The sequence below is a fragment of the Prionailurus viverrinus genome, chromosome B1 (assembly GCF_022837055.1).
Source record: "Prionailurus viverrinus isolate Anna chromosome B1, UM_Priviv_1.0, whole genome shotgun sequence".
Classification (NCBI taxonomy): Eukaryota; Metazoa; Chordata; class Mammalia; order Carnivora; family Felidae; genus Prionailurus; species Prionailurus viverrinus.
The window spans coordinates 53,513,240-53,523,082 of record NC_062564.1 but is presented as its reverse complement, the minus strand read 5'-3'; the positions used below and the strand labels follow the sequence as shown (position 1 = coordinate 53,523,082).

Sequence of the window (9,843 nt, the reverse complement as noted above, 5' to 3'; positions counted from 1 at the left end):
TTTCTTCACACTCTCCTCTAACACACGTAATGTTTAAGCTTTTTACTCTTTAGATCAATTACAAGAGCTTCATATATAATAACTGATTTTGTCTTAATATGAAAATTAATTGTACTATCACAACAAGGAAGACCATCTTTCCCAAAACTTCTAACTAACTCACCAGAAAATACTTACATCACAATTTTGTTTCACTGTGTTGTGAATATCCTTAATTTTTTTTAAATGTTTTATTTATTTCTGAGACAGAAAGAGGCAGAGCATGGGCAGGGGAGGGGCAGAGAGAGAGGGAGACACAGAATCTGAAGCAGGCTCCAGGCTCTGAGCTGTCAGCACGGAGCCTGACACGGGGATCAAACTCACAAACCACGAGATCATGACCTGAGCTGAAGTCAGTTGCTTAACTGACTAAGCCACCCAGGCACCCCATGAATATCGTTAAAAGATACACAATTAATGATCATTTATTGAGTATCCCCTCTGTAGTGAACGTATGGCTAAGGAATGTTTCAGTACAGCGAATGGACTGTTACTTCACAGCTTCCTGTTACGGTCAGCCGAGTATCTCAGAGTATTGTTTAAACCTATTCAGCTACTGAATTTCATCCATTTGGATATAATACCCCACAGACTTTCATGCCCAGTGTCGGTCCTACTTCTGCTTTTAGGTGTTTGGCGTCCAGAGACTGTAAAGGTTAACATTTTATTTATTTATTTTTAAATATTTATTTAGTTTTGAGGGGGGGCTGGGCAGAGGAGCAGAGAGAGAAAGAGGGAGACAGAGAATCTGAGGCAGGGTTGTAGCTGTCAGGACAGAGCCCAGCGCGGGGCTCGAACTCATGAACTGTGAAATGGTGCCCTGAGTCGAAGTTTGACACTTAACAGACTGTGCTGCCCAGGTGCCCCTAAAGCTTAGTAACACTCTAGAGACTTCCAGCTATAAAGGCTTACCTGTTGCAGCAGTTTCTGTCTATCTAGGAGTAAAAAACAAAGTCTCAGTAATCAGACATTTCTCTTTGTTCCCCGATCTATCTAAAAGGAAAAGGAGGGGTGCTTGACTGGCTCAGTCCATAGAGCATGTGACTCCTGATCTCAGGGTTCTGAATTCAAGCCTCACATTGGGCATAGAAATTACTTAAAAATAAAATCTTAAAAAGAAGGAAAGAAAGGGAAATGACTATATTCAAGATTATTTAGCAACCTGTTATCATTTAGCAGGTAGAAGACTATTTTGAGTGTCCACAAAATGTATTTATTCACAATTTTTAAGAATTATTTTTGAGATTTTCCCACTTTGCACTGTATTTTCAGACATGGCATGAAATTCAAGGATAGCGAGGTCAACGTGAGTTTCAAATGACATGATATAAGATGCAAGCTGTTTGGGCCTGACAATGGCTTCTGGAACTGAATTTATGAACTCTTGACTTTAATTGTTTATTGCTTTAGATCACAGCTCTTCCTCCTTGGATTACCTCTTAATTGGTACGGAAGCTGATAATCACAGCAGTTCTTTGGAATCCTTTCATCAAAGGTATTCATGCAGAAACTTAAAATACATCCAAAACTATCTATCTGAGAATCTGCATACAGATTGTTTTCTGCCTCAATTAGAGTCCAGCTCAGATGGCTAATGTCCTTTGTGACAGCTGTAAAAGGATTAGCCCTCTACCATCCACACAAAATGACAAGGCATCCTTTTAAAGTTCAAGTTCTGCCTAGCTAAACACCTGCATCTCATGTGCTGTAATTTGCACTCTGAAGTGTTGCTTTCTTTTTCTTTAGAGAATTTGTGTGTGAGTTTTTGGTGATTAGTGGTTCTTGGGTTTTTTTTATTATTATTATTTCTAATTAGCACATTTTATTTATTTTTATCTAAATAACAGGGATTTAATTGGCAGATCCCTCAACTTTCTTGTTCAAAACGTTTTAGTTGATCTGCCAGCTTTTGGCAATGTCTGATTTAGGGTGAGAGTCTCAGAATATGTAACTAGAAAGCTTGGGAGAAGGGCGAGTCCTTTAGAGGGTAACAGACACTGAAATTACAGTTTTCGTGGACACCTCAACAAGCTATTTATTCCAAATCCTAACCATTTTGTTTTGTTTTAAGTTTCTTTAACGTTTTTTAAATTTATTTTTGAGAGATAGAGACAGAGCATGAACAGGGGAGGGGCAGAGAGAGAGGGAGACAAAGAATCTGACTTAGGCTCCAGGCTCTGAGCTGTCAACACAGAGCCTGACACGGGGCTTGAGCCCACAAACTATGAGATCATGACCTGAGCCAAAGTCGGACATTTAACCGACTGAGTTACCCAGGCGCCCCTACACATCCTAAACTTCTGAACACTTCTATGGATTATTTTAAGTTACCTCACCTTTCAGTAGGACATTTGAAGGAGTTTATCAACTAACTCACTGCTTCTTCTCATCTCTGGCTAGATTTCTAATAAAATATATGAGATGTTATATTTTGTTTGGCTTTATGACAGATTTCTCTATTCATCCAACTGAATGCATATCAAAGTGTTAAATGTGAAAAATGTGTAAAAGAGTACTGAGAATTTATTGTGGGTTTTCACATTTTCAAGCACTTTATTGGGTTGAAATGATAAAAAACCATGACATGGTTATTGAACCATTGACTCAAGTTCCAAAATTACACTTCTATTTTATTCTTTGTGTCGCCTGTGTAAGTTGTCTGCAAATAACACTCCTTCTTTGCCAGATGGTTTCCTGCCAACCGGGGGCGCTCCAGACGGTAGGTCGTCGGGGAAGGTGACTATCGCTCCCTGTGCTTTCTGCTTCTGCTTCATTCTAGCAATTTCCCTTAGTCCTGGGAGTGGTAATGGGTTCTAGTAGCACTTGCCCCATCTTCCCTTTCTATGTCTTTCCAGAAGAATGTTATTTTACACCTTCTCTAAAGTACCAGCTTTTGGAGTCAGAAAACACAGTCATCATTTCTTTGTTAAATCAGTAGTATCTTTCATCGTAAAAATGTACTAAGTCAAAATTATATTATATTTTGAGTGAAGAAAGAAGGAAGAAAGGAATTAATGAAGGGAGGGACAGAGGGAAGGAAGGAAAGAAGGAAGGTTAGAGGGAAGGAAGGGAGGGAGGAAGGGAGGAAGGAAAAAGAAGAATGAAAGTGTAATGTGATTTGGTTTGCTTTTGTTTTGGTTTTGGTTTTCCAGCTGGAAATGGGAACCAGTTGGATATCCACAGAATTAATCTTTTAAATAAACTGACCTATTTCATTTCTTTTATGTTATAATGTATGTAATTTTAAAGGGTGTTAAGTCATTCAAGAGAATCCATTTGTTAGATTTCTGGAAGGTTTAACTAAACATGGATCTTCCTCATGGGGTTGCATAATAATAAACTCATGGTAAGTTAAAAATATCCTAAATTGAAATGTGATTAACACACCTAACCTATAGAGCACCATAGCTTAGCCTAGCCTACCTTAAATGTTCTCAGAACACTTAGATTAGACTGTAGTTGGACCAAAATCATCTACCACAGAGCCTATTTGATAATAAAGTGTGGAATATTTAGTGAAGACTGCATTGAAAGTGAATAACAGAATGGTTATACGGATGCAGAATGGTTCTAAGTGTTATCAGTTCTTTACCCTTGAAATCGCATGGCTGAGAAGGAGTTGCAGCTCACTACCACAAGCCGGCAACACAAGAAAATGTCATATCACATATTCCTAGCCCAGGAAAAGGTCAAAATTCAAAGCAAAGTTTCTTCGGCGCCCGAGTGGCTCAGTCATTCAGCATCTGACTTCGGCTCAGGTCACAATCTCACAGTTTATGAGTTCGAGTCCCACATTCGGTGAGCTCCAGCCCTGCTTCGGGTAAGCATGAACGCTTCCCCCCACCCACCCCACCGTCAGGTGAGTCACAATGGTCTCTCTCTCTCTCTGACCCTCATGGGATTCTCTCTCTCTGTCTCCTTTCTCTGCCCCTAACTTGCGCGTGCTCTCTCAAAGAATAGAAAAAAGTAAAATATCTATTGAATGGGTATTGCTTTTGCACAATTGAAGAGTCAAACAATTGTAAGTTGACTCATGGTAAGTCAGGGACAATCTGTATAACACACTAAATATTAAATTTGAGATATAGTTTTTTTAAATATCTATTAGTGTTTAGTTTCATTGATTGTGTAAGCAGTATAAAGTATTTAGAGAAATATTAATTTTCTATTGATACCAAAGTTGGGAATTATTGTATGTGTGGAATTTTACCCCAAATAAATATAAAGCATTGTAAAACACTTAAAAAAAAAACTTATCTGTGGTCTTCACTAATGAGTAAAAAAGAATATTTATAACTTATAAATTTATGCCTCTGTAAATTAAGTGCACAAAGAAACAAATGTAGCCAATGAAAAATAAAATATAAACATTCTAATTGAGTTTGATTTTAGACTCAGATAATATATGTTATTATACTAATATTAAACAGAGAATGGCTTTCATATTAAAAACAGTCATAGCAAACACTAGGATTTGTTAGGTATTTATGATAAATCAATATTCTAGACACTTTGCTTACAGAGACTTTTTGGCCTCAAAAAAGTTATTCAAGGTAAGTATAACTTTTATTCCCATTTTTCAGATGAGGAAACTAAGACACAGAGCCATTTCACTGCTTACTCATGGATCATACATTACTCTGTTTAAATGAGTTGTTCCATTTTCAAATAAAGACATAAAAGTTCTCTCCTAATCAAAAACTCTGCCTTGAATTGTTAACATTTTTTTTTAATTTTTTTTAACGTTTATTTATTTTTGGGACAGAGAGAGACAGAGCATGAATGGGGGAGGGGCAGAGAGAGAGGGAGACACAGAATCTGAAGCAGGCTCCAGGCTCTGAGCCATCAGCCCAGAGCCTGACGCGGGGCTCGAACTCACGGACCGCGAGATCATGACCTGAGCTGAAGTCGGATGCTTAACGGACTGAGCCACACAGGCACCCCTGTTAACCTTTTTATAAATTACCTGTGTTCTCCTAAACCAGACAGCTTCTAAGTAGAAAGATAACTCATTTAGATACTATTATATGTACAATGAACAGTTTTTATAAAACATTTATAGATCTCTGAGAACATAGAAACTCTTTGGATTTCATGTACATGTAAATTTATATAAAATTAACAACCTTAGGGGCGCCTGGGTGGCGCAGTCGGTTAAGCGTCCTACTTCAGCCAGGTCACGATCTCGCGGTCCCGCGGTCCGTGGGTTCGAGCCCCGCGTCGGGCTCTGGGCTGATGTCTCAGAGCCTGGAGCCTGCTTCCGATTCTGTGTCTCCCTCTCTCTCTGCCCCTCCCCCGTTCATGCTCTGTCTCTCTCTGTCTCAAAAATAAATTTAAAAAAGTAAAATAAAATAAAATAAATAAATAAAATAAAATTAACAACCTTAAATGTTATACGTTGCAAGAAAATCCATAGTCCCTGGCTTTCAATAGTAAAGACCATATTTATGCAATGTACTTATAATAGTTTTCTACTGCTGCATAACAAATTTTGCAAAAGTAGTAGCTTAAAACAACACACTTTTTTTTTTTTTTTTTTTTTTTTTTTTTACTGAAGTCTGAAATGGGTTTGCCCTGGGGCTGAACTCAAGAGCGCTGCTCCCTCTGCAACTCTAGGGGAGTCCATTCCTTTGTCTTTTCCAGCTTCTAGGAATCATTAGCACTCCCAGGCTTTTTGACCCATCCCTGCGTCTTCAAAACCAGTAATGAAGTTCTTCCAATCTCTCTCTTACTCTGACCCCATATTCTGTGGTCACGTCTCTTCTCTGATTCTGAACCCCCTGCTTTCCTCCTACGAAGACCTTGGTGATTTCACTGAATATCCTGGCTAATGCAGGATAATCTTCCTATCTCAAGACCCTTAACTTAATCATATCTGCAAAATCCTTTTGTCGTGTAAAGTAGCACAGGCACAGGTTTGGGGATTAGGACATGGACATCTTTCAGGGTGAATTTTTATGTCTATCAGCAACGAATGTTAATTCACTGATTTCGCAAATACTTACTGAGCCCTAAACATGTCCCCGGCATTATTCTGGGTATGGGAATAGCACCAAACAAAAGGTCAAATTCTGTCCCCTCCTGGAGTTTACAGTCGGGTGAGGAAGACGGAAACTAAGCAAAACTAAATACCAAATACGTAATACATCAGATGGTGATAGTGTTCTGAAGAAAAGTTACATGGCGGAGTACAGAGAGTTAAGAGGATTCCATTGTAAATATAGATAGATATAGATATATCTATATAAATATAGATATGGATAATTATCTCACAAGCAAAAATCCCAAGGTACCAAGGGCTTCAGGCATGAGCACATCAGGTGTGTGAGTGGCCACACAGTGAAAAAAGGTGAGAGTAACAGGATACGAGGTGTGGGGAATAAATAGGGATATTTATTTAATAAATAGGGAGCCGGACTTTGCAGCACACCTTGGTGAGTTTGCCTAGTTAGTGGTGATTCTCAGTGAAATGACATCTTGGTAATAAGCAGTATTGTAAAAAAGATGGCTTGGATTTTAGCAGGTCTGTTATGGGTGTTGTTATGAAAACAGAGGAAGGAAGAGGATAAATTGAAGACTAGAGACCAGTAAAATAATCCAAGATAGGGACACCATAAGTTGAAAATGAAAAGAGAAGAGAGGCAGAGAGAAGAGAGGAGCGTGTGTGTGTGCGTGTGTGTGTGCGTGTGTGTGTGCGTATTTGGTGAAGAGGCTCAGGTGCTAGAGTCTGGATCAAGAGCTCATCTGTAATTGTTAGGTATATATATATCCATTATTTTTACAAGCAACTTAATCATGTGAATTGTTTATTGAAATGGCATATGATTTCAATAAATTAAATTTTTCCTCCGACAGAGTTTAACATTTTTTTTGCCAAGTATTAAAAGTTAACAAATTAAAAGCCTCTATTTCACTCTATTTTTGGCATCAGGTTTTCAAATTATTAGGCCATTTAATAATTTTTCTACTTGTGTCTATGTTGCGGTATGTTTTGTGTCAAACAGTATATCACCTCAGTTTCTATAAAACAGTCTACATTTTTTGTCAATTTCATTTATTTAGCTTATTGGCTTTCATTTTGATGGGGTGTCAAATTTTTGATTTTAATAGCTAAATATTGTTTTCTTTGTAAAACTAAAAATGTATTGCCAACTCTGGTAAAACATCACTTAGTAAAGCCAAATTTCTTATTAAAAATTATTTTATTTTGGGGTAAATTATTTTACGTCTGGGTAGCTCGGTTGGTTAAGCGTCCAGCTCTTGATTCTGGCTCAGGTCATGATCCCAGGGTCGTGAGATCAAACCCCACATCAGGCTCTGTGCTGAGCCTGGAGACTGCTTAGGATTCTCTCTCTCTCTCTCTCTGTCTCTCTCTCTGTCTCTCTCTGCCCATCTATCCCACTCACACTCTCTCTCTAAAAAATAAATAAAATAAATTTAAAAAAATTAAAAAAGAGGAAAGATAAATGATAGATGATAGATAGATAGCTAGATAGATAGATAGATGAGAAGGTTATACAGTGTCTACCCGGCTTATCTCCCTGAGCACATGGACCATGAAAGCCCACTGCTGACAGCTAAGACGTTCAACTTCCCTGACAATGTCATGCTGAAACAAATCACATGTAAGACCACACAGACATGATGATTCTTAACGATCTAGAGACGTCACAGCCGTCAGCTTTTTGATTCCTGCAGTTTAGACACCAGACACAGAAGGGAGCAACCTTAGCTTATTTGCTCCATACTGTGGAAGCTGTCACCTCATGGAAGACAGAAATTTCATGCTCACCGAGCAATACAGATTCAGGAGGAAAGTAAACGCTGATGTTTGCAGTCACCTAGGTGTAAGATTTGTTTCACTGTTTCCAACTGTGTTAATCCCTTTTTATTCTTTTGGTGAGCTCTTCCAGAATTAACTACTTCTGCTTGTAGGCGATGAAATGTGTAAGGAACCCACATCAAACGTTGGCACAGTTATGAGCATGGCCTTTCCCTTTACTTGAACTCAGTATTAAGACTTTGTTTTTTTATATTCCAGTCCCAGAAATGATTTCCACTATAGAAGTTATCTGCAGGCCATCCTATGCTTTCTAGCAGTTGCCTACAACTATGCTCTAGCTTCTCCAAGACACTACACAGGTTGGCTTTAAATATGTATTAAACTAAGAGGCATTCTCTCAAATGAGTTGAAATGCATTTTATTTTCAGACAACCTACATGGCATGTTTTTCTTTTCTTAAAAACAATGCCTCTGCTCCAAATAAATCAAGGTCAAAGTCGCTGAAGAGCTCAAGATGGCATCAGTCCCATTTGTCTAAGCCCTGGCGGTGTGTGAGGAGCAGCAGCCAGTTATGACAACGGGTGATACATCCAAATTAATGGCCAAATTCATGAACATTTTTCCATTTCTAAACCATCCTTAAAGAAAATCATATATGGGGTCATATATATATATGGGGTCCTCACCATAGTCCAGAAGAACAATCATGATATCTGGATTCATGTTTTCACCAGTTGAAAAAAAAGGTCATTTTTTTTTTGAAATTTGCAAGGATACGCTTAATTTGTTCCATAGCCCCTGCTATAAAAGGTTTTCCTCTGTCTGGCCTCTGTTCTTCAAGTCTGCCTTTGATTGATTTCATGTAATATTTTGTGTGCTTCTTGTAGGCTTCTTATGTGAAACTGCTTTCCTGAAAGTGATGGTTCACGACAGTATCAGCACTGGTGACTACCAACCTTTCAGCCTTCAGCGGAGCCATTTCCACGAATGAGCAAGTCATTCATGTTACCTTCTGTCCTACTGAGCATCTTCCCCTCCACCTCTAGACACAGCCCTCCGCGATCTCCCGGATCTTGTAGAAGTTGGAGAACATCTCATTACAGCTGATGAGGTCCCAGGAGATTATCATGATCGCAGACGGAGAGACAAGACGGAGAGACAAGAGACAGACGGAGAGACAAGACGGTGGCATGGGCTTGGCAGGAGCCAGGAGCCAGGAGCCTTGAGCAGAGTGCACCCAGAGCTGCACTCGCTGAGAGCGTGGAGAGGTCAGAACAGTGAGTTTTTGTTTTTGTTTCTGTTTTGTTTTTAACTCAAAGGTAACTGAAGAGGTAAAAGGAAAAAAAAATAATTGAAATAAGCAATTATCTATAGAAAGTCATGGTAAACTTAGTAATTTTTTTTAAATGTTTATTTTTGAAAGAGAGAGACAGAGCACCAGTGGGAGAGGAGCAGAGAGAGGGAGACATAGAATCCGAAGCAGGCTCCAGGCTCCGAGCTGTCAGCACAGAGTCCGATGTGGGGCTCGAACACCAGCTGTGAGATCATAACCTGATCATGGTTAATTTTTTACCTAATCAAAGGAGAATGCTATGAGTCAACACATTTTTTAAACATAACAAAAACTACAATCGTCCAAAACAAGGTATATCTCATAGGATCAAACCATCATGTTCTTATTTGAAAGAGCAGGTGTGTGGAGTGCAGGGTAGCTAAGGCATAACCATGACAAATATCAGAGCCGAAGAAAAAATAAAACTGCGTATACACTTCCTTTTTGCCAGAAATAGGTGTGGAAAAAAAAACAGATGCTGGTTCAAGCCTTTAGGCACTAGCTGTACAGAGCTGAATATAAATAAGTCACCAGGTGCGGAAACCTTTTGCGGTTCCCTTGCTAATAGACTGGCATCCTCCTGAAAGGAGTAAGGAGATGGACTCAGGATAGTTGATGAGAAAGTACCAAGAGTGACAAGGTCACAGCTGCCTGATGTCCTGGCTCTCCCCTCTGCCCCCTTCCTTAT

General features: G+C 39.0%; 1 pseudogene; it reads right to left on the bottom strand.

Moving 5' to 3' along the window:
* Positions 1 to 8,430: 8,430 nt before the first annotated feature.
* LOC125164752 (translationally-controlled tumor protein-like) lies at positions 8,431 to 8,951 on the bottom strand (annotated as a pseudogene).
* Positions 8,952 to 9,843: the final 892 nt, after the last annotated feature.